The sequence below is a fragment of the Crocodylus siamensis genome, chromosome 11 (assembly GCF_052110815.1).
Source record: "Crocodylus siamensis isolate JL-2025a chromosome 11, ASM5211081v1, whole genome shotgun sequence".
NCBI lineage: Eukaryota > Metazoa > Chordata > Crocodylia > Crocodylidae > Crocodylus > Crocodylus siamensis.
In genome coordinates this window covers 27,174,864-27,199,612 of record NC_143405.1, presented here as the reverse complement: position 1 = coordinate 27,199,612, position 24,749 = coordinate 27,174,864, and the positions used below count along the sequence as shown (strand labels likewise).

General features: G+C 47.2%; 1 protein-coding gene across 5 annotated transcripts in view; it reads left to right on the top strand.

The window, feature by feature from the left end:
• RNF123 (ring finger protein 123) overlaps positions 1 to 24,749 on the top strand; it is a 126,885-nt gene that overhangs the window by 82,365 nt on the left and 19,771 nt on the right. The window lies entirely within an intron of this gene.

Here is a 24,749-nt window from a genome sequence, read left to right as displayed (position 1 = left end):
CTTGGGAGCACTGGAGGCAAAACTCACTGTGTTCTTTTCCTGTGTCTCTTCCCTACAGCAGCTCTGCTTTGCCTCCCTTCATAGGTCTCGACCAAGATTTCCAGCACATTTGGTTGTGGAGTGAATAATCACAATCCCCCCTTATTTCAAGAGTTCTCATCCAGATTTATGGCTTCACTGACTTCTCTGTAACCACTGTGTCCTGCTTCTTCCTGAACTGCCAATTGTTGGTCATTACCATAAGAGTTAAAAGGCGTTACTTAGCAGTATAGTATATGCAAGTTCCAGGCATCTGGAATCTCACTTCATCTTAATATGTTATCCCAAAACCTGCTCTCATGGGTATTACCTTGAGTCTTTAAGGCAGGGCTGTGTTTGTACCTTAGCCCCTAATCTCATATGTGTTGGGTCTCACTAGTGTCTTACTGTTTTTAATGGATTTACTCTCCCATTACTGCTGTACAGCAAGGCAATGCTATTATACCTAGTGTGCAAAGGGGGAACTGCTGGCCAGAAAGACTGAAAAACTCGTCCAACGTCACCCAGGGGGTCAGTGATAGAGCAGGGATTTGAACTCAGATCTTCTAAGTCCTAACTGGGTGTTCAAACTGCTGAATTGCCTGTCCTTCTCGAACTGGTTATTCTAAGTAGGTGCATCCCTTCAGGACCGCCTGGCTTTTTCCTTTGTTTTACGGAGACTCTGCTATTTATAGTTCTGAAGTACACCTAATGAGACATACATTGGCTGGTTGGCTGGCTGAGTGAGTCAGAAGATTATTTCTACTCCTCTCTGTGGGTCCAACAGCCTTGACAACCTGTTACTGTAGTTTAATTTGAAGGGAATGGTAAAATAGTCATGATTGTCATAGATTTCAGAGACATCAGGGCTGGAAGGGACTTTGGAAGATCATCGAGTCCAGCTGGGTTTAGCTTGCCAGACGGGTGAAAAATCAGACTGAGTAATTAAGATAAAACAATGTTTAAAATTCACATAGAAGGAAAGCTTGCTGGGAAAGACTCCTCTTCCTCACCCCTTCCATTAAGAAGAGGGAGAAGTCCCATTCTGTCCCACAGATGCAACCTTCGTAATAGGAGCAGGGGGAGAGTAGGCAGCAACAGAAAGAAAGCCCTCTCATTTCTTCTTATGACTATAAAATAAACACATTAAAAAAGGGAGGGCATCCTGCCTCTGCTCTCTGTAATCATCTTTAAGCCTCGCAGTTCACCTCTGCGTGCTTTGGCTTCCTCATGAGCCTCACCTAAAGTCACAGAAAGAGTTGGAGTCCTGATTCAATCCTCTATTATTCTCAGAGCACCACCCTTGCTACAATGGAAACATCTATATGCCAACAATGGGAGGACTATTCCTAAGAGTACCTTGACTTCTGTCTGGTTACAATTTTTAATTTCCTGATAGTATGTTTTCTTGACTTCAGGGTTGCTGGCCATTCAGTATCATGTTCCTGAAGGCTCAGATAGCATGGAATGGGAGGTGTGTGCTGCTAGGAAAATTAAATACTGATGCTTGGGCAGTTAATGCTGTGCTTGCTCCTCTTGGAGATGCTAGAGAGAGTAGAGTATCTTGGCGCCCTGGGAAGCCTTTGTACAGTTGTCTCCTTCCCCAAGTACAGGTCATAATGTGAGACAATGACACATGGTCAATACTCTGGTGCAGCTGGCTGTGAGCAGGGAGTAGTTGTGACACACCTTGCTTAATGTAAGCAAGGCATCAGACCCTGCTTTGACACCAAGGAAATTCATCAAGAAAGGGTGTCGCTGTTTGGGTGAGCTTGGGGTGGCACTGCTGATCACACAGGAGCTGCCACAGCCAAGTCCATGCCTATATCCATCCTTGGGCTACTTCGCTGAGGGCAAATTCTCCACAGCCTCTGGTTGTATCTGGTCAGCACAGATGAACTGGTGACCTTAAAATGGAGTGCAGCATTGTCATGGCATATAGGCCCTGCATATTCCTTTCTTGGCTGAGAACGAGCTTAGAGGGACTGTGGCGCAGGCTGGATTTCTATAAGCCCTTGTTGGCTGCATCTCTTTCTTTCTGTATGAATGTCACAGCGAGAGCATGGTGAATACTCTGTGTTCTGCAGCCCGAAGACCTGGCTGGCTGGTAGTGCTTCTTGCTAGGACTCTTGCTTGCCAATTTCTGCTAACTCCCTGTATTTTCTCCAAATGTTTTTTTGCTCCCAGCTTTGCCAGCTCAGATAATAGGTGCTTGTATTAGGTCCTCAGTGCCAGGCCCTCAGAGTCTGTCCCGTATTTCCCACTTTCTCTTAGCACTTTGGGAATATGATAGTCTCTGGCTTTGCAGAGAGCTGAGTCCCATCTGGCTGGGCCACTCAGCCCTGCAGCCTCTTTTTGATTCTTCCGTCAAGGACTCAAAGATGTACACAAATGTATCTAATTATATCTTGCCTCCTGCGGTCGCTGCACCAGTCACACAGCCCTAAGCTTGACAGTGCCAAGTGTTCAGCACAAGGTCACTAATCACTGGCCTTTCTGTGCTGCAAATGTGGACAGGCTTTGCTCTGACACACAGTCACAGAGCTGTTTTGCTGATGTAGTTTTGAGACAGTTCTGTCCTTGGAGGGGGCAATTATCAGAAGTTTTACTTTATCTATCTGTGCTAGAAAGGTTATTCCTTACATTCTAGTGGGAGCTGAAAGGCCTCCTTCCTTGCTTGTTGCACCCAAAACTCCTGCTACTGCCTCTAGAGTAGTCTGGTAGGTGGAAGGGCAAGAGTAAACTTGCACAGGCTAGTATAAAGATCATGAGCGTCTCCCATAGTATAACGGCCTGTAAGTGGAAAGTGGGGGGGAGGCTGCGCAAGATGAAAGGAAGCAAGAGAGAGCCTGTGGAGCTGGCACTTAGAGAACACTGATAATAGATATAGAAGAAGCAGTGGCAAGTTAAGGCAGTACTGTCAGTGACCTGCAGAGATTACATAGGAGCTTGCAGTGTAATGCGGTGGCTGCCAGAATGCAAGCAATTACAGCAGGGGTGGGCAAAATGCAGCCTGCAGGCCCGATGTGGCCTGCCAGGCCATTCTATCTGGCCCTCAGGGCCCCTAAAAAAATTTAGCAAATTAATAGTTATCTGCCCCTGGCTGCTTGTCACGCGGCTCTTGATGGCTTGCCAAAACTCAGTAAGCGGCCTTCCGCACAAAATAATTTCCCGCCCCTGAATTAGTCTGCTGCCCAGAGCTTTCCCTGCATGGAGTCGGGAGGCAGCAGGTCAACTCTGTATAATGTCCATGTATTAGAGGTGTTGCATTCATTTCTCAGTTCTAGAAAGATGGAGCGGAGGGAGGACGGAAATCTGGAGCTTTGTCTTAGGAAAGACCATGGTGGTACAGTGCTGCAGGGTGGGCAGCAGATTGGAGGTAGGTTTAACCAAGGTACAATGAAAGGAAATTCAGGAAAAACTGGTTACAAAAGGGAGTTTGAGGCTGGGATCTTAAGGTTCTACATTTGGATGAGGGTTAATCATCAGATCCTTGTCATGAAACTGTAACCATTGTTGTTTACATGGGGAAACATTACCCTGCAATTCGGGATGACTTGTTACCCCACCCTCATGAACAAAATGGAACCAGTGACAACCAAAAACTATTTATTAAACATACAGATTGTTTGAAAGAGTATCTATGATGATTTGAACACAAAATATTATTTAATCAGATCTATGAACAACATTTAAACTTTTTTTTTAGAGTTTCAAAATGTGAATGAACAATTTGCTAAGTCTGCAGTTCACACTGTTTTTAAACTAACAATTACTTCCAAAAACATTTCCTGTTTTAACTAAATATTGCATTCCTCACAAAGCAGCAATGATGTCCTGTGGTGCACACAAGCAAATCGCTTATAATCTTTGCATCGCTTCCAGGTTTTGCAGTTGTCTGTCCTTGGACAAAAAGCACAGCATCCACTTATGCTTGCAGAAGGTTCTACTGGGATGGGTTGTAGCAATTTGTAATTTAGGGCAGTCATACCAGACTTGTCGGACAGATTACGTGTATCCATCATTCTTCATTTTATATGTCCGTCGATCAACTCTTCTCCAAGCTCCTGCAAAAAAAAAAAAAAGCGTCATCTTGTTAAATGTGATCTTTTCTTCCAGTTTGCATTGTGGCCTAGCCAAATGATGAGGTTGGCAATGGCAGCTACATCCAGCATATTGAAAAAGTGTCATTTGTCACCTGTTGATTTTCCATCTGCAGGTGGTCATACGGACTAAGTGGGCAAAGTTATCCACCCCACCCTTATTTTTATTGTAGTCCTGGATGATGTCTGGCTTTCTCTGTTCTCCACCCAGTGACAGGTTATGATGCATGCTTGACAGCAACAGCACAACTTTGGACTTCTTTGAAACCTAGGAAACTAGGGTGATTTCCCCATCAAAAGCAAAAATGGATGAAAAAGTTTCCCTTCTTCTATTTGCTTGCATTTCATTTGGGATATTGGCCTTGTTTTTCTGAATCATATCTACATAAGTCAAGTCCTGCTGTAGCAGTCTGTTTGCCAGGTCAATACTTGTGAAGAAATTGTCACCCACAATATTCCTTCTCATCTTGTACCAGGGATGAACCAGTTTTTCAATGACCTGGGTACCAAGGTTACTTTGGCGTGGAGCTTCTGGTTGCTTGCCCAGGTAGATGTCTCCAGACAGGGGAAATTATGTTACTGCATCACAGCACCACCAAATTTTCAAGCCATATTTGGCAAGCTTGCTGGGCATATACTGTCTGAAGGGACAGCAACCCCTGAATGCAATGAACTGCTCATCAACCGTCAAATCTCAGGTAGTTGGTGATTTGACAGAATTGTTTTAAACTCATGGTGGCACGGAAGCAAGGACGTCCAGTGCTTTGCTCCCACAACTCCTCCAGTGCCTCATGACCACGATGGTATAGACTACTCAGCAGTAGGAGGCCAACGTATGCTTTCAGCTCTGTTTTGTCCAGCTTTTTCCACTCTTTTCTATTTTCAGGATGGCTATCATTCCACTCCCTGAATCTTTTTTCTGCCTCTCTGTTTGTTTCTCTTATGATAACAGTCAGGGTATCTTGTGAGAGAAACAGGTGGAACATTTCCACCACTGTGTCTTTATTAGTTTCTTTTGTTGGCCTAGCACTTTCATGGACTATGTCCTTGGCTGTTCTCCGATGATGTGTTAGCTGTGGACTTTATTCCCACACTCTGCCATTCCTTCCTCAAAAGCTGTCATCCTCTGCAATGTTTTCTGGGGGTGATGGCAGTGGTTCTGTTCCACGTCCTGCTGTAGCTCTTCTCTGTCTTCCACAGCAGCCCCAGGTTAGTCCTCTTCCCTTGCTCACTGGAAATGCTGGCATCACTTCTGCTTGTGGCACCAGCTCCTTCTCCTCTGAGCTGGATGAAGCTTTCATAGATGCATTGTCTTCTTGCGCTCACCAGTCTCCCGTGCCTGGAACAGAGTCAGCATCCTCATTGCCTTGAGATAAGATTTCATCAGTGGATGTGCTGCTGGCATCCCCAGTTACCTGTGCAAAACGGGCTTCATAACTGAATATGCACTGCCTTCTCATCCTGGACTGCAGGAAAAAAAAGAAAAAATTGATTACTGCTGAATGCATATAAATAACAATCAAAGATGAGCCTGTCGACCTATGCTGCCACAGAAGCAATTCCACCCTGCCCTATGGCAGTACAGGTAACCACCGTTTCCTCTTGGGCACAGAAGCCAGAGACCAGCATCTACTCTTTGCAGGCAAGTCAAATGTGGGTGGATGCTGTTTGGAAACCACACATGCAGGGACTTTTTGACAGCAGGTAAAAGGGGCATAGGAGGTGTCACGCCCTTACCGTGGAAGGAGACTCCATAGTGTACACTGTTTTGCAGTATGATGTTGTTCTGTTTCTTCTCTGCTGTCCCTTTGCTCCTTGTCCTCACTTCCAGCGAAGGCAGGACAAACTAGCTTGTATGTTTATGAAAAGCGCAGGTAAGGCGGAGTTTTGCCATGAAAAGAGAGAGCAGAGGCGGATTTGAGTGTGACAAAGGGCTGAGGTTTTTTGGCAAAGGGCCTGCAAACAAAGTGGTTAGCAAAAGCAATCACCATATATTCTGCCAAAGCAGAGTGGAGGATGACCATCCATTAGTTGCCATGGATACCTACAGCAGACATGAATGAGGTGTGAATAAATGCTGACCTTTCAGATGCATCCACCCAAAGTGGCCAAACAGGTGCAGGCCTGTCATTTATACAGAAATAGCATTAGGGTAACAAGTTTTCTGGGGGTGGTGGCAGTGGTTTAACATGGGCTTGGGGTAAGTTGTTACCCCATATGGAAAACACATTCACGCCTGGGGTAACACATTACCCTGAGCAGTTGTTTATCCACAGAGAGCAAACCATTCATGTAAGCTGGCTGTTCTTTGGGGATATTGTACACTGCAGTGACAGTGACAGTGTCCTAAAAAGAAATGTTTTTAGAATTAATTAACTTTAAGATACAGCACAAAATATGCATCTGGGATAGGACATTACCCCATGGGAATGTATGAAGGTTAATATATTGACCTTGAGACTGGGGGTCAGGGATTGAGGTTTTCTATTTCCCATGGAAAAATGGAGAGTTATGGTGTGGAATGGCCCAAAAAGGATTTCCATCTGTAATCCCAGCCCAAAAGCCAGTTCCTTATTTGGGGCCATATGCTTAGTACAGTGGGCATGGGAGGCATGTCCATTGGCACCCTGGCAGGGCCAAACCGCTCTTTGGGCTGGGAAAGACTCTAGACAGGGAAGTCCCAGCCCAGGAACCAGTTCCTTATTCGAGCCCTTATACTTAGTACGGTAGGTGGCAGGGGCTGCCAGTTGGCACCCTGGCACGGACAAGCCACGCTTTGGGCTGGGCAGGATTCTGGTTAGGGATGTCTGGGAGAGTCCCTTGGTGGCGCAGAGGCATGGTGTGGGGTGGTTTAAGAAGGATTTCCCGCCATAATCCCAGCCCAAAAATCAGTTCCTTATTTGGGTCCGTATACTTAGTATGTAGGCATGGGGGACTGTCAGTTGGCTTGGCCATGTCAGGCTGCCATGCTTTGGGCCAGGCAGGATTGCACTCGGGGTTCTTTGGGACAATCCCCTAGTGGCATTGACAGGAAGTTTGGGGTGGCCCAAGAAGTATTTTGCTCCATAATCCCATCCTAATCTGCTCTTCATTTAGCACTCTATACTTTACACAGGATAACAATTTAATTCATTGGTAAATATGCATCTCTCCTTTAGAATGTGTAATTCATTAATAAGAATCTTTTATTAAGTATAGATTAGCTGTGAAAAAGAAACCAGGAAGAAGGACTGGGAATAAGGAACCAACTTCAGCTTCATAAAAGAACTCGAAGGAGAGGTCAGGCCTAGCTTGGCTTGGACCTGATCTACAGCTAGTGCCCAGCCAGACCGTTTGGTGGGGATGTAAACTACAAAAGAGACAAAAGGAGGCCCAGACCTATCTTGCTGGGTCTGGACTGGGCAGCAAAAAACTGGCCAGAGCTATACTGCAATGAGGCCTGGACAAAAAACAAGTAGTGCCAGATCTCACCCTGGCTCAAACCTTGTCAGGCTTCACCTGGACACAAATCTGCCAGCCAGACATATGGCTGGGGTTCAGCCACACAGCTAGGCTGAACCACAGTAGCTGTGAAACAGCAAAAAGGGCCCAGGCCTATGGCTGCAGAATGGACATCCAGTCTCAGCTGTACCACAATGCTGAGACACTACAATCACAAACACAGGAACCAGTAACTGTGAAGACCTATTTCTGGTCAGTCTGCTTCAGGGATTAACACCTCCATGGTATTATCCCACTCAAGAAAAAAAGGGGAAGGGGAGGAAATAGGAGTGTCAGACTCCAAGGCAGACTTTCTCTCCCTGTACCTGAGGCTTTCCCATCACATAGCTTTTGCTTGCCTCTCCAGTGAAAGTGGGAGAAGACTCCCCCATGGGGAGCAGATTTTCTGGCTCCCAATGCAGCTGTACAGCTCTTAGAAACCCCAGGAGAAGAGAGAGTTGTTCTTAGTTGAGTTGTTCTTGTATACCTGGCACGACATTATCCAAGTCTTGTCCAATTAGGGTGTGCCACAGTCCAGCCTCTCTTACTCAGTTTGCCTGAAGAATCTTCTGCTGCTTCTGGCCTGTGAGGCCAGACGCTTTTACATATTTTGCCCAGATATAGGTTCCCCTTGCTTTATGTGGGTTCTGTATATGTGAATTTGCTCTTGTGTGATGACCTTTTTTATACCAAAAATTTGTTATATGCGAGGAAAAGTCACTCTAATGCGGTCAGTGTGGTGGAAGCCCACAGTCAGCTGCTTTGTGCAGTGCCCTGTGGGAGTGACGCACACCAAAATATAGTCTCCTGTATGGATCTGTACTCCTCACTCATTGTCTGCAACACGTGTTTGTGTAGTTGCCATCTCCATGCCCTGTGCTTGTGTGTACTGTCTGTTGTTGGTGAGTACCAAAATTGTCTTGTAAAAGTGGTAGAAATGAGTCTGGGGGTCAGTCCAGTTGAGGTCTTGAAACCAGATTTCCCTCTAAGCTGCGTGCGTGGCCATGCAGGCATGCTTATGCCACGCTGCCAGCTGTGCCTGTGTGGCCACACACACCACGCAGCTTAGAGGGAATGCTTCTTAGAACGTATCCCTGCTTGTTATATTGTAAAGTGGGTTCCCTTTATGCAGATTTGAGTTATGCACCATTTTCTAGGAATGCATGTACAGCATAAAGCAAGGGAAACCTGTACAGGCTGCAGTTTGCCATGTGCTGAGCACATGGCCAGAACAACAGGGACTATCTTGCCCACATAAACACACATGTATGCGCGTGTGCAGATGCATGCATGCACGCACACGTATGTTGAGCTTGCTTCTTATCAGAAAGCATGTGAAAGTTTGGTAGGATAGGTGACAGTTTCAGTCTTAGATCTTCAGTACTCAATTTGTTTCAGTATTTTGTTTTTATTGATACTAAGGCTGAAAACTTCACATAAATATGTGGTTGGTAATAGTGTCAAGACTTTAATGGCTTTATCTATTAGATCAGGGTACTCCTTTCTTACTTTCAACTATAATTGGGCAAAAGGTTCCTGCCTGAATTCAAGTTCCAGTCCCCTGTCACAAGATAACTCAAGTAATTGCTCTTTTTTAGTTGTTAAACAGAGTTGCAGTCTGCTACAAAAGTGTTACGTATCCACTCATTCTCACTGCCCATTTCAGGAAAGTACTGGCAAAACTGAGATTGAGCTCCAGCAAGTGTTTCTCAATTTCGCTTTTTACATCATTGTCCAGCATCATTTTGTTTTCAGTCCAAAAGTTGTCAAAGTTATTTTCTCTTACTTGAGAAACTCAGAGTTGAAGCTTCTTGATGAAAGCCATTAAGTATGGGACCCCTGTATACACAGGCAACTATATCCACCCAGGGATTCCCCCAGATTGCCATGTCAAACCCTCACACATTCTACATGCATTAGATATGCTGTGAAGAAAAGTTGGGGTACAGACTGAGCTAGTAGATATCCCTATACCCTATCAGACTTTTGCTGGTGGCCTCTCATCAGTTTTGTAGGACCTCATCTTTCACTAAAAATATGTGCAGTTCTTATTTTTCCAAATAAAGATTTCCATAAATGCCTCAAGACGCTGCCAATTTTCCCAATGCAGATTCCATCCAAACTGGTATGCTGTTGCCCCTTTCAGTTTCTAGATTGATATCACCAGGTGAGCAGAGGGGCTGCAGGCTGCAGCATCACCCAGTCCCACAAGAAGCAGCAGTGGCAGCAGGATGAGGTGGGGCTGCCCACCAGCTGTGCTCTGCTTGCTGGTATTGGGCTGTCTGCTGCCGGCACTCAGCCATGGGGGACCTGGAGCAGCAGTAACAGCAGTGCTCTGTCTGCTGGTGCTGGGATGCTTGCTGCTGGTGTTTAGGGGCCTCTGGATGCAGGGAGAGCTGAAGCAACAGCGGCAGCACTTCCCCTTCAGGCAGTTCTGCCATCTTCCACAGACCTGCTAGATGTGCTTCTCAGACCCCTTGGGTTGAAAACCACTAGGTTGAAAACCACTGGGATAGAGAATAATATGGAACTATCTGTATGGCTAGAGACAGGCATTCAAAAAGCCTGAGCCTGAATTGATTCAATCTTTGCAGGTTAGTCTAACCTGGCTAGGCTAAACTGGTTTGTAACAACACAGACATCCCTTCTGGACTGAAGAAATATAGGCACATGCCTGAAGTAGCTCAGGCTAAAAGCTGAGGGGCGCTAGAGCAGCCTTCCCTTACACAGTACTGAGCTGAGGGTGGGGGTAGGTGGCCAGGCCCCAGCAGGAACTTTGATTAGGGAGGGGTTCCCCTTCTGCCCCACCTTGCTGCTCCTGACCAGGGAGGAAGTTAGTTACACAGCATGGAGTTGCAGAGGATTAACAGAGCATTTATCACCCCATCAAGAAAACAAAAGCCTCTCTCATTAGTTCAAGCTGTTCTTAAACAGCTTTTTCCAAGGATGGAAAGGAGGGACATTACCAGCTGACATGCTGATTAGCTCCAAAAAGCCCAAAGCAGACACTGTCCTGTCTGCTACAGACACCTCTCAGCCTTAGCTAGCATACCACGTGCTGGCTACTGTCCATGATGTGGGAGAAGAGGGAGGAATCCCTGCTCAAGCAGGGAGTGGTAGGGATGGGGAAGCCAGCCAAAGCTCCAACCAGGGAACAGAGGGGAGGGGCCAGCTCAGCTCTCTGGAGCAGAGAGCCCCACCCAAGGCTGCAAAGCACGTGCAGTTCTGGGGGACTCTGGTTTAAGTTAAACCAGGAAGGGGTCTGGAATAGACATTGCATAAACCAGTTTGACCCAAATCAGTTAAGTCTGATATTACATTCAACCAGGTTTATCTTAAACTGGTTTCAGCCATTTTCAGACTGGTTTATGTGCACTGAACATCTGTTCTGTTACAGGTTTAAACCAGTTTTTGATCATTTAAACCGGTTTATGTGTAATATCTGTCCATAGCCTATAAATTTTCAGTAGTCTCATCCGAATCTTACCTGCAGGACTGTTCAACCCATCTCCAAAAGTGCTTTACAGAACTGAATGGGGTTTAGAGAAGGTTAATGAGAGTGACTGACTGAGGGCCTGGAGAAACACTCCTGAATAGGAGGACTGAAGTTGTTGCTTTAGAGAAATGAGCAAAAGGGCCCAGTTTTCCCAATAGAAATTCCATCCAAACTGTTATGCTCTCAGTGTCAATACAAGTCCATTAAATTCTATTAAAGTCTATTAAATAAGGCCTGAACTGAAGAAGGGAGATCAGATCTGTTTTCCCCATCTCAAAAAACAAAGAACTTGGGAAGGCCCAATGAAGTTGAGAGAAGGGAATTTAAAGTCTAATCAGAGGATATTCTGTTTCACACATAATGTAATTAACATAGGGAACTCACTGAGGCAAGTCTGTAGATAACCAGAATGTCCAGAGCCATCATAGTTTATCCTAAAGGGAAATGGCAAGAAACACTGTTTAGCCAGATTTTGGTTAGTGGACAGCTTGTTAGAGGTGTTCCTCATTTCATGGAAACTCTGTATCACTGATTTGGACCCCTGAGTCACAGATGTATTAAAGATTCAGAAAGATAGGGCCACCTTTGTCCTTGCAGCCCTTATTTTGCTGCCTAGTTATAGCAAGCATTCACTGGGCAGAAGTTAAGATAGACAAAAGATCCTGAACAAGAAATGGTAGGGTGGTCCCGATCAATGAGAGCAGCCTTTTCTGTGGAGATTCTGCAGGTGTCCGAGTGCAGCATCCAAAGCAATCCTTATCCAACCCGCTCCTTGCCCAGCTCACAAATCTTGGTTATGTGGCAAATCATTTCACTGGAAACCACCTCTGCCTATCTGTTACAAAGCAATACAGTGTAAAAAATGAAACATTGTTTAGGCTTGCATGTGAAAAGATGATATGTACATCATTTGTGTTACAGGCCTTTGGACAGAATGAAATCTAGGGTAGAGAGTATGTTACAGTCCTCTATGACCTCTAGGAGTATTTGTGGTGGTGGTGGTGAATAGCAGCCTTACTGATCATTATAAAAGCCTTTTTGGATTGCTGCTCTGTGACTTCAACTGTGTTCACTGCAGAAAATATTGGGGGGTTGTTTGGTTGGAGGACAAGGACAGGTGCCCCAGAGCAATGCCCTTTTGCCTCAAAACTTTAGGTGTAGATAGCTGTACAGACAATTGTTAGTACTCGGGGAATCCTGATCTGACTGAAGTAAGTAAGGAGATGAATCTGTCCTCTGTAATCTATTCTGAATGGCAAATTCAACACAATTCCTTTTCTTTTCTTCTGTTCTATTGAAGGATGTAGTTGGGACTGTGGAGAAGGACTGAGGGACACATACAGGTGCATGAGGGAAACCCAGCTCTGGAATAGTAAGGAGAGCACATCAGGACTGAGGGGTATTAGCATTGCTACATTGTAAAGAAGCACAGGACTGGAACAGTAAGGGGCTTCCAGGTGGTATTGGGACCTGTCAGAAGAACTGGACAAACTGGCCTAGTGTCTTATGTCCTTGTGCTTGATTTTAGTTAACTGTGATCTGTGAGTATGTTTCTGTATTAATGAACACTGAGAAACACTCTAGAAGCAAAGTTGGCTGCAGCATCCATCCTGTTTGATGCTATTCAAAAGGATCATAGGCACATCATGAGATCATCTCATGAGATCATCTAATCCAGACCCCTGTTCAAGGCAGGATTGTCCCTGACTAATCCATCCCAGCCAAATGTCAGTCTAACCTGCTCTTGAAAGTTTCCAGGGATGGAGATCCCATAGCTTCTTTAAGGAATTTTTTCCAGTGCTTGACCACTCTCAGAGTTAGAAACTTTTTCCTAATCTCCAAGCTAAATTTTCTTTGCTGCCATTTGAGTCTTTTGTTTGTAGTCCTGTCCCCTGTAGCCACACAGAAGAGTCTGTCTCTATACTCTTTATAATCTCCCCTCAGGTATTTAAAGACTATTATCAAAATCCCTCCTGAATCTTCTCTTCTCCAAACTAAACAATCCTAGTTCTTTCAGCTTTTCCTCATAAGTCTTATTTCCCAGGCCCCTAATCATTTTTGTTGCTCTGTGCTGGATTCTTTGCAACCTGTCCACACCTTCCTTGAAGTGTGGGGCCCAAAACTGGACAGGGCTTAGGACCCCCAGTATCTGGCCATCTGGAAAGTTATTTTCAATGTCATGCTGTGTGCTGTTTTCCACACTGAGAAGAGGAGCTGCTGGCAAATTCAGATCTTTTACTCTAGGACAACAGAGAGCTGGCTGAAAACCAGGATGTGTGTATAGGGGAGTTTATTTCTGCTTCCTTTTTTCTGGATGGCTGGTGGTAACAAGAAGACTGGAAAGAGCTTACTGTGAGAGCTGAGCATAGCAACTCAATGCCACAGTCAATCCCCCCCGCAACCTGTGTCTCCTTTAGCTGCTACATAGGCTTCTGCAATATAAAGATTTGTTGCTAATATGTCACCTGTAACAGACTGTGCAGCTTCTGCTGCTCAGCTAAGAGCCTTCCCACTCAGCCCAGTGTAGATCTCTCTGCTCAAAATGGAACAAGATGATTTCCAAAACGTCCCTTCTGCTTTGGTGGGCAGCTGTCCAAGCCTGTGCCTTTCAGCCAGCCAGGTTGTTACCTTCTCTTGCTAACACTAAACTGAGCGCTCCCCCCCCCACAATATTTGTCCATCTGGAAGGGCATCTTTGGTTTCTTGCTGTGTACTTTTTCACGTGCTGGACCAAGGAGTTCCTTGCAAGCAGGTGCAGGCATTAGGTGCTGTCCTGCACTGTTCCCCTTGTTGATGTGCTGCTGGCATGACACGGCAAGGCTATTAACAAAAATCCTGTACCATTCAGTCTTTAGAGAGAGCAGACTACAGCCATATATGATCAGGACCTCTTTTGCAAGCTTAGAAACAAAATTAAGGGACAGTTACAAAGTCCTTAATGACTGTACTTTTTGTACACCAACGCAAGGTGTAGTTACGTTTCCAAAAGAGACTCCATTCCTTCTTAAGGAGGTAAGGTATTATTACCTATGTCAGATAAAGAAACAAGAGATGGGTTTTTAGAACCCAACCTTTTATTAATTATACCCCAAAGCATAAGAATATGCATTTGTCTCTCTGTCTGTTTAGCTACCAGCAGCAGCACAATACAGATTTTCACCTATACCTAGAGACCTACTAAAATTGTGATTTCACAGATTTTGTGAAATCCAGCATTGCCTGTGAAATCTCCAATGGGAGGTAAAAAAAAATAAAACTTACTCAAAATAAAATACTGGCTCCCCAGAGAGACCCAGCAGCCCTTAAGGTACTATGGCAATTTGCTGGGGGGGGAGGGGGGGGGAATGGCTACTTGAAGAGCTGCCGACAATATTGATGATTCCCCCTGCTCCTAATTACTGATTGGCTGCAAGTGCTGCCTGTTTTGTGGCCCTGCACGTCTCCACCAATTGGTGACAAGGGTCAGGGTGACACGGTGGACAGTGCTTGCAGCCAGTCAGCGCTAAGGGGTGGGGCCAATGCCAATCCTACCATATTAGGCCACCAAAGAAACTCAAAGTAGGGTGGCAGTCTTCTAGCTGCCAATTAGCTGGAGTCTGTGTCCTTATGAAAAGTACAGTTCTGGGCAAGAGGACTGATCTCTTTCCCTCACCATTTGGGAATGTTACTGGCTGCTGTGTTCTGACCAGGCTAGTGCTAATGTTAGCAAAGGTTTACTCTAAAGCAGGCGTTGGAGCCTGCTTTAGCCATGCTTCTGCAGCTTTGCATAAGTCCTGTGAAAATGGACAAGGCTGACAACCGCTTAACAAAGATGCATGACTATTTCAATAGGATTCTAGCTGACTACATACAACTCAGTTCTTATCAAAAGGCAAAACATCAGTTCTTACTTTTAGCTGCTATTAAGCACTTTCTCAAAGAGCAGTTATTCATATTTGGCCTAGCTTAGTAAGTTGTCTTGATAAAGAGATTCTTATTTTACTACTAAGGCTACTGCTTATGACTTAAATGCAAGCATATTGATTATTGATTGTATACCAGCTGAAGTACTTATTATTCATGACTCAGGATTTTGCTAGGTTTGTACTCTGCACTTGTCAGCGTGGTCCGTCAGTCACTGACTATGTCTACAGTCTACAAGGCTGCTCTGCTGCCTTGAGTTTGTTCCATGACCTGATATGGTAGAATGGGCAGCACTGTCCGTCAGACCGGGGTAGTTGTTCTCCCCTGTCTACAAGCTGGGGCAGAAATACCAAGTAGGCAAAACCCAGACAGAAATGTTTTATGTCTCTATATTGGAGCCATGCCCTAATCGATAAATAGACTTCTGATGGTGGGGCATTTGGAAGGCAGAGTAATTGCCGAGTGTGGTATGAGTTGCTGATCCTCTTCCAGAGACTCTGGTGGCCTTGTGCTTATATGATACTTCTGTTTGTCTGCTAAATAATTGAGCAACTGTTGTATCAAGTATCCATCAGTGTGAGCTAATGGGAGTTGCCTTGGCAGGTGCAACATCTTGTGTAATAATGACACTGGAGAGAGCCAGCACAGGATGAGATCAGGTCTCCTGTTGGTATATACTTGAATTGCTTGTGGCTGGGTGCTCACCCCAGGAGCTGACTTTGGGAAAGCTTGCTTTCTCTTTCCAGGGGATTCCTGTGTCTGCATCTGGTCTCTTGCCCCAGTGCAGCAGGACATTGGGCACAGCATTCCTTGCACAAGTCCCCTGGGGGAATAAAACCTTGTCACCCAGGTGCCCCAGACAGAATTGGGGGTGGTTTTGTTCCTGGTATGAGGGAGGAAGCCCACACACTTGCTTCATTGGCACTGCAGTAGGAATCCCTGAAGTATGAACAAACTGATCCTCTCGTCCTCCCAGGCAGAATTGTTGTTGGGCCTAGAGCTACTGAATGAACCTAGAAACTGTTCCAGCCACAACTTTTAGATTTGGTAGAATAGTGGTCTGGGGGCAAGCAGTGACATGGGGATGCCTAGTGCCCCATGAAGAATTTTGTGGGTGCTTTATAGACTGCAGCACATGCCCCAGCCCCTGGGTAAGCTGTGGCCTGGCAGACTGCAGGTGACTATGTAGCTGGGTGCTGTCCCCTCTCTCCCCCAGCCTTTGCTCAAGTTGATAGCATGTGGTCTACTCTATTGGAAACTCTTCTGTGATTGCATCTCTATTTGCCTCATGGCAGGGAGCACAGGGGACTTTGGTGTTATATGAGCCACTTTCAGCAGTTTTTCTGTCAGTTTAGCCTGCTTCAGAGCAGGCTAGGAAGACTTGTGAGAGATCTGGAGAAACAATTTGGGAAGAAGTTTAGAGATGACCCTGCTGTACCTATTCTTAGCTGTTCAGACTCTTTTGTGGGACTTCCCACCACAGCTCATCTGGAGAGAGGGAGAGTGTTTTGTTGGGCATACTTCCCACCTGCTTTTAGGTTGTGTTTCTCTAACCTCCAGTTGTCTACCTTTTGTACAGGCCCTTGTGTTTCTTCCACAGACAAAGGGTTGGCTTCCTTTTGGAAAGTGACTGCTGTCTTGGTCATGGCTTCCCCCATAATGGCTCTTTGTGGCCTGTTGGCCCAGCTCCTTAAATGTGAGACCTTGGCAGAGTCAGTTGGCGCAGTTAGGAGTGTGAGGGGGCTAGTGTGACTGTACTGGTACCAGCTGTGGAAACCCTTCCCCTCTCACTTCCTGTAGCAGATCCGCCAGCCCAACTGACAGCCAACTACAGAATAAAACTAGGAGATTTCAACACAGGGGTTGAAGAGGCAAGAGGGCAGGTGCTGAGGCAGGGGACTTGAAGGCAGGTGCCCAGCAGAGGAGATGTGAAAGTCTGATTCCAGCAGGATGGAGTGCTGGGAGCGTACCACTGCTGTTTCTAGTGCATGTGACAATTTGGTTTTCCTGGCAGGAGGCTCTGAGCAGGATAATTGGATGCTGACAGACTGTAAGGATAAGTCATGTCAAGCAAAGAGACCATTCTGTCACTAGGCCTCTGTAGATGTGCTCTGAACAGATGACTGCCTCTGCTAAGCTAATCAGCTCACCACAAACTCTTGCCATGCAGTAAGGTGTGTGGAGAGCAAGTAAAGTGCAGACATTTCATTGAGGGAGAACTTGTCCTGTTTCATATCCAAAGGCCAGCTCTCAGGAGATAGCTTCCTGCTTACTTATAGAGGTTTTTTAAAACTATGTGCATGGCAGGCCTGCTGGGCCAGGTTGGAACGGAGGTAACTTCAGTAGAAGTGTATGGAGAATAGTAGATAAGCTGTAGTTTACTACTCCTGTGAGTGGCTAAGGCTCTAGGAAAAGTAGGTCTGCTTAATTGCATTTTCTGCAGCTTAGCACATAATGCAGTGGGGCTGCTATATAATGGCAGTGCTTTTATGTCATAGAGCAGCATGCAGCTGGGTGCACCCCTCTTTGGCATTTCCTGAGTTTGTTGTACTTAATACTTGAACACACTGCAGCTGTCTGTGGAATAACTGAGTATTAGCAGTTTAGGAAAAGGTTGTGATCTTCTGCATTGTGGAGGAAGCCTGTGAAAATGAGTGTTGCTTGATTCCTAGTGCACATGAGACTGAATCTGTTGGGGGGAACTATGTTAGTTTAGTGGAGAGAGGCAAATGTAGGTGTTTTTAATATAGGTGACTTGTATAGGCAGAGGGTAAGTGTGCAGACACTAACTCTGAGCTAATTTTGTGTAACTGGGCTGGTTGAGCTCTGAAGGCCTTGGAAAAGGAATCGTTCAGGGCCTGACTCTCCAAACTATGCATGTGCTCTGACTGGTGAGTCCTAGTGGTAGGAGCAGTGATCAAAGCTGAACTGCCAGGCTTGCATTCTGCTGGCAGAGGCAGAACCTTGCTTGTGCTCAGGGCTAGTTTAATCTTGTTTGCTCAATACTTGTGATGTTGTAAGCAATGTAGCCCTGGCATGCACCCAGAAAACAGCAGACAAGAACACAGCCTTTAGTGTTCTGTATTCAGTCCTAGCAGCAACCAGTGAATGTGGCTCTCCATACTCTCCCTGCACTTTTCCAGACATTACTAGTGGCTCCTGTTCTGAACAGCGGAGCAGGGAGTTCAGTTATAATCAAGATTCCTTGCTAGCCAAGTTCTGTGATGCCTGCATCCAAAACCTGCCATGCTGCTTCCAGCCACCTGATCAGTGTCCTTATCTGAGATGTGCTGCCTGGTGCTTTGAATATAGGTGACTTGTGAAGGCAGAGGGTAGAATTGGGAATTTAAGCAAGCAGTGTTTTTCCTCCAGGGCTAACCCTTTACCCCTCTCCAAAGACATTGGTCATAGAGTAGGGCTTCACCCTAACCTAGATAAAAACCTTTCTTATGGTTTCTAGCTAGAGCAATAGTGCTTAGTGCTGACCCATTAGCTTAAGTTTACAGCTAAATGAGAAGCCCAGAACTTGGCAGCCATCCTGGACTACTGGTGCCAGTATTTGCTGAGAAGATGATGCATTCCTAAGGGACCTTCATTAAATTTTCAAAGTCCTGTTTGTCAAAGAGTCTGTGTCCAGGGTTGTGGTTTTCTTTGCTAATATGATCCCTGAAAAAAGATCTGAAAGACTTTACTGAGCGTTTGTGCTTTTGAATTGTTCTCTTCTTCTGCAGTGGCTTGAGAGGCAGTGCAATGCAAGGTTCAGTCCTGTAGATCCTGCTAACATTTGGTCTTCCAGTTGGCTGGAATGGCAGCAGCCACAGCACTGTTTTTTCATGTGTATGCAGCTGATCAAGCCTGGAAGGGATGCCCAATTTTAGCCTGGAATAGGTGGGCAGTAGTGATCAGCCCCACTCCCTTGTTAAAGAGGGATTGCCAGCTGTGACTCATCTTTCCAGGCAGTAACTGGGGCTAGTGTGTCCCTCTGTGGTTTTTCCTCCTAGGCCAGTGGTGCTTAACATCCAGCCTCTGGGCCAGATCTAGCCCACAGGGCCATGTCATCCAGCCCATGGAGAGCCCTGTAAGCCAGATAATGTGATCCCAAGTGCTGGGTTGTGCCAACATGCAGGGTTGCTTTGCAACCAGATCTGATGTGGCTGACATGTTGGGTCACACCCACAGGCTGAACCCATGTACCCAGCCCCATACTGGATCTGGCCTATGGACTGGCCCTGTGCCACTCATCCGGTTCATGGGGGGCGCTTTGTGATGATAATGCTTACAGCTGGACTAGAATGATGTTGGTGCTCACCTCAGCTAACAGTTGCCTTCCCCAGCAGACCAGGATCCCTGAGGCAGCTTAATGCAAGGAGTCCCACTCCTGTTAGAAATGGGACAGGTAAGAAATCCTCTAGATCAGAGGTGTGCAACCTCCAGCCTGTGCAACAGATCCAGCCCCTAGTGTCCTGTCATCTGGCCCATGGGGTCCCCAGGAATCTATGGGGAGCCTGGCAGGCCATGGCACTGTGTACTGGAAGGAACATGCAAGGTGGCACAGGGCTGGGTGAAGGCAACGTGGGGTTCATTCCAGCCTGTGGACCAGCCTTGCATCACTCTTTTGGCCTGTGTGGTCAAAAGGTAAGTACCACAGCTCTAGAGACACACCCAGCACTGTGCCATCAGCACGTTGCCTTATGTTGAGCACAGCTGCTGGTCTGAAAGGCTAAAGAGGACACAGAATAGTGAACTGAGGGGCTTGGACAGATGGATAGCCTGGAGCGGGGTGTGTAACTGAAGCAATCATAAACTGCTTTGTTTCCTGTATGAAGAGAAGGCCTGACCTGCTTGACTTCATAGGTGACTGGGGTGGCAAGACGGGTGATTTTGCCACTGGGGAGAGGGAGGCAGTGTTCCTTCTTTGTTGCTAATTTAACTTGAATGCCTGATAAAAATCTGAGAAGAGAGCTCTCGTCTTACCGTCCATTCATAGATCAAAAACTCCATGCAATGCCCTGGTAAGATGTGAGCCTGGGTCAAGCTGTCTGTTGCTGGCTTATTGTTTAGCCACTCTAAATATTAGGGAGAGTACCAGGTTCGGAGCTAACCCCAGCAAGGAGCAGTGAGGAAGCAGTCCAGTAGAGGCTACCTCTAGGTGAATGCTTCCCAGAGCTTTTGTGGCTTCTCCCCTAGCATCTTATTTCCCGAGTGCCCGAGCTCTGAAGGCTGCTATCTGTACTCTGGCTCCAGCGACCCTGCCTAAGGAGTTTTCCCTCTATTTAATTAGGTTTGGAAGCCCTATGTGGTGCAGCCATTCACCTACTGAAGCACCCAGCTTTCTACCACTGTTTTTTGTTGCACTGCATGCAGGAAGCTTGTGATTTAAGGCATTGGCCCAGGAGTCTGGAGCCTGTGTTTTATTTCTGGGTCAGCTATAAATTCACTGTGGCCTTGACCAAGTCACAGCACACATCCCTGTTTCAGTAGCTGTCTGGCATAAGAGGTCAGTTCTCCCCAGCTCCTGGCAGGGCTGAGAGGCAGTTTATGTTACTGAAGTAGATGGGGTGCTATGCTCCATGTTTAAAAGTATAAGTTACTAGCAGGAAACTGAAGCCATGAAGGCAGTCCTGTAAGTGTCTCCTAAAAGCACGGGGATGACTGGAGTCAGGGGTGCGTTGAAACAACCAGCTGTCCCCTTAAATAGGGTGCATCTGGAGGTACAGTGAAGGGACAGCTTTGTGACCCCAGCGACAACAACAGGGTGCCAACTCCACTCCAAGAGCAGATGGCAGTGTACCTCCTTAGAGTGCTGTGTCCCCTAGCCTTTCTGTACTGTGCAGTGGTGGTTGCTAGCATCTCTTCATGGACTACTGCTGTAGCCCAGGGTGATCGTGGTCAACCATCAGATATCAGCAGTGCCTGTTCAGGTGCCAGTCCACAATTAGGAACCACTTACTTTGATGCAGAGCTGTGCTGGCCTAAGGGCTAATTGCCAGTTAGGGTGGAAAGGTGTGTATGGGCCCTTTGGGAAATGGACTCTCTGCCTAGCCCAACTTCATGTGGAAGTATTTTTCAGGAAGCCCTTTGCATTGCTATAGCTAGGTGTGAAGGAACCTGCACAATGAAATGCATGCCTGTCTTCCAGTCTGGGAATTGAGCCTTACTCTGTGCAATTCCTGCACTGGCTTGTAAGTTCTCCTTCACTGTGTGCAGCAGAAATGAGTTGTCAGGGCTGCTCCTGAGATACTCTGTACCACTTGCTTGTGTTCAGCCATTGTTCTTGCTGCAACAGAGCCCTGGGGCTTGTTGCTGTTACTAGTGAGAAGGCTAGAACTGGGAGCCTCTGGCAGCACAGCAAATGTCTCTAGGTTCTTTTGTGTTTTCTCCCTAGCATCAAAGACAGATGTTTGCGGTGTGTTTGGACAAGCCTATCGGGCAGAGGTAGCAGGCTGCTAATGTGAACAGATAGGGGCCCCCACAGCTCACCAGAACTTCCTAAGTGGCTCTGCTCCATGCTGGGCTGGATAGTTGGGATGGGCTGTGGGTGGGGACCTGCATCTGGGAGCGGGATAGGTAGGCGGGGCCTGGGCTGGGATTGTGGGGCAGTGACAGCGCAGGGCCAGGGTTGGGGAAGAGCCCTGGTCCGCTCCTCACACACACCTGCGATGGGCATCAATTCTGTGGGCAGCGCCGTGTGGGGAATGGATCGTGGCTCTGCCCTGGGCCCTGGCCCCATGCTGTCACTGCCCTAGGATCCCAGAGTCTCCATGGAGACTTGCTCAGGCAGGGTACGTGGCCAGGCAAATGGGGTGGGGCCACAGGCGGGCAGGGAGCTGCATCCAGAAGTGGAATGGGGGTGAGGCCAGGTCTGGGATCTTGGGGAGTGACAGCATGTGGCCAGGAACCAGGGCAGAGCCGCAATCTGCTCCCAGCATGCCCCTGCCCACAGAACCAGTGCCCGTCACAGAGACATGCAGGCAATGGATTGTGGCTCTGCCCCAGGCCCTGGTCCCGCACTGTCACCATCCTGCCCTGTGATCCCAGCCCCAACCACCCATACCACTCCTTGCCCTCCTGCGGCCCCATCCTATCTTTCTGGCTCTGCACCTTGCCCCACATGGGTCCCATCCCCAGTGCTGGGTACAGAACAGACAGGCCAGAACTCCTGGCCAGCAGGGCTAGGTCCAGCAGTGGCAGCCAGAAGGAGCCACTGCTGCTGGGAAGTGAGTCTGGGCATCGTGCTGCCCCAGCCCTGCTGCTTGCCCGGGGTGGCGAGACTGGCAGCATGCGCCATGGCCTGGGCTGCCCACTGGGCTGAGTGGGGCTAAGGGACCTGCCGCAGGCCAGACAAAATTCCTTGGTGGGCCAGATCTGGTCCATGGGCTGTATTTTGCCCACCCCTGAGCAAGGGTATTATGGTTGTTTGCTAGTAGCAGGACTAGACAGATGAACCCTTGTGTCCTGCCAAGCTCTGGGGTGTGGTAGATGGGTAAACTCAATCTTCCTCTTTGCTACCTTGATACAAAGGTGACCTTTCTTTGTATTAAGACCAGCTCCAACTGCTACCTGTGAGGTCTGTGTCTTTCTGGGAGTGAACTGCTACATCAACCATGGGGTGCTGTCTCCTTGGGGGAGGGGGATAGTGAGCAGGTGGACAGGGTCTGCTCATCTGCCCCCAGCTCCTGTTATCTACCCCTGCAAGCCCTGGCAATTTGCAGCTCAGGAAGAAACACGCTGGCTATCTGGGGCATAGCTAGCAACATATGCATAGCAGCCTAGACTTGGCATGAGCAGGCTGCCAGAGTAGTCATCCAGTTTTCTAGGTGGGTTTTTTGCTGATACAGTACCGATTTCCATGCAGAACCTGACCTATGTTTGCTTGTTTGCACCTAGCTTGGGTATGTCCATACAAACTGTAGTAGGACCCTTACCTGTGTGTGAAATGGTTGGATTTGTGGAGGTTGCTCCTTGGGAGAAGGTTGGAAAGGTACCTGCTTGCTTTGATGTTATCTGGTTGGATGGTGGAGTAAGCAGTGGGTCTGGCTGTGTACTTCTGCATCTTTGGCATTTGAGGTCTGCTAAAGTGTACCATGCTGTGCAAGGAGCCAGCATGGTATAGCCACAACTCCAACTCTGTTATCAGGGATCTCGCATAGGTATGTCCTTAGGTGTGTGTTGCCAGTACACGTGGGGCTAGAAAATACTGGGAAAGGAACTCATACCTCCTTGCTGCCAGGTAAATATTAAGGTAATGGGAAATTAGGACTGGAAGGGACCTTATGGGGTCATCAAGCCCAACCACCTTTTCAAGGCAGTCATCCCTGACTAAACCATCCCAGCCAATTGCCTGTCCAGCTGCTCTTGAAAACTTCCAGGGATGGAGATTCCAGTTTTTCTAGGTAGACTGTTCCAACGTTTGACCACACACACAGTCAGAAAATTCCTACTAACCCCCAATCCAAATTTCCCCTGCTGAAGCTTGAAGCCATCGCTCCTAGTCCTGTCCCCTACAGCCACAGAGAAAAGTTTATCATCATCCTCCTCTCTGTAATCACCTTTCAGTTATTTAAAGACTTAAATCCCTCCTCCATCTTCTCTTCATCAGACTAAATAGCCCTAGCTCTTTCAGCCTTTCCTCATAAGCCTTGCTTCCCAAGCCCATAATCATTTTTGTTACTCTGCACTCCCTCTTGGACTTCCTGAACATAGCACAGCAAATCTGTATCCTGTGTGCCCACTCTATTCTTGTCTCTCTTATAGAGCAAGATTTGCCTCTGCACAGGGCAGTACAAGCCCAGAAAAAAGTGGCTCAGAGCTTAGAGGTGTGGCTTTCCTGGCCTGAGCCCATTGTGTAGTTACTGGCCAGTGCAGCCAGTTTCTTGCTGCAGAGAAAGGTTGCATTTCTGAACCTCTCAAATGAATTTCCTGCTCTCAACTCTGTTCTTCTTGAGCTGGAGAAGTGCCTCTCTCCCCTAACAGAGAGCCTGCTGTGTGGTGCTGTGTTGTGGTTACCCAATAGTTTATGGCATTGCTGCTGCTGATGTGACCAGCGTAAGTGCTGGTGGGTGGCTAGTTGGGAAAGGCCATGCATGTTCAGCTGCCTGCAGGTGCTTCACCCTGCTGAGGTGTGCGAGCGCTGCAGAGAAGTCTAAAACTTAGCAGGGGTTGCGACTTATTGACAGGTGCTTGTTTCGAGAAAAGTCAGGGGAGCAGGACCAATGGCAGACCTCTCTATTAATACAATTTCAGCCACCCCCAGGTTAGCAATTGGCAGGGTCAAAGGCTTCCAGAATGATACTAAGCCCAGTGATTGAGATACTGGTTAGCTGGACCCAAGTGCTAACACAGAGGGCATCCTCTGCTTGGTGGGTGATCTCCAACCACTGGGTGAGCAAGTTGATGAGCAAAAAAATGTTTGACGTTGACATGGCATGTGTGCAGGACTGGAGAAGAGGAGCAAGGTATGCATGTTGGATTCTTCCGAGGCTGAAGGCAGATTGCTGGAGACCGAGGCCACTGACAGATTTGGCATGGGAATGTGCTTTACCGGAAGAGGAACCGCTTCAGTTTGACCCAACTCTCCAGTGTCTATATAGATCACGCGCTTCATCAGCTTTTTGGCATTTTATCTAATAGCCAATTGAATCGGCCATTAGATAGAAGCACCAAAAAGCCCTGCTGAAGCACACAATCTACACAGATGCTGGGAGAGCTGAGTCAAACTGAGGCGGTTCCTCTTCTAGGCATGTGCTGCG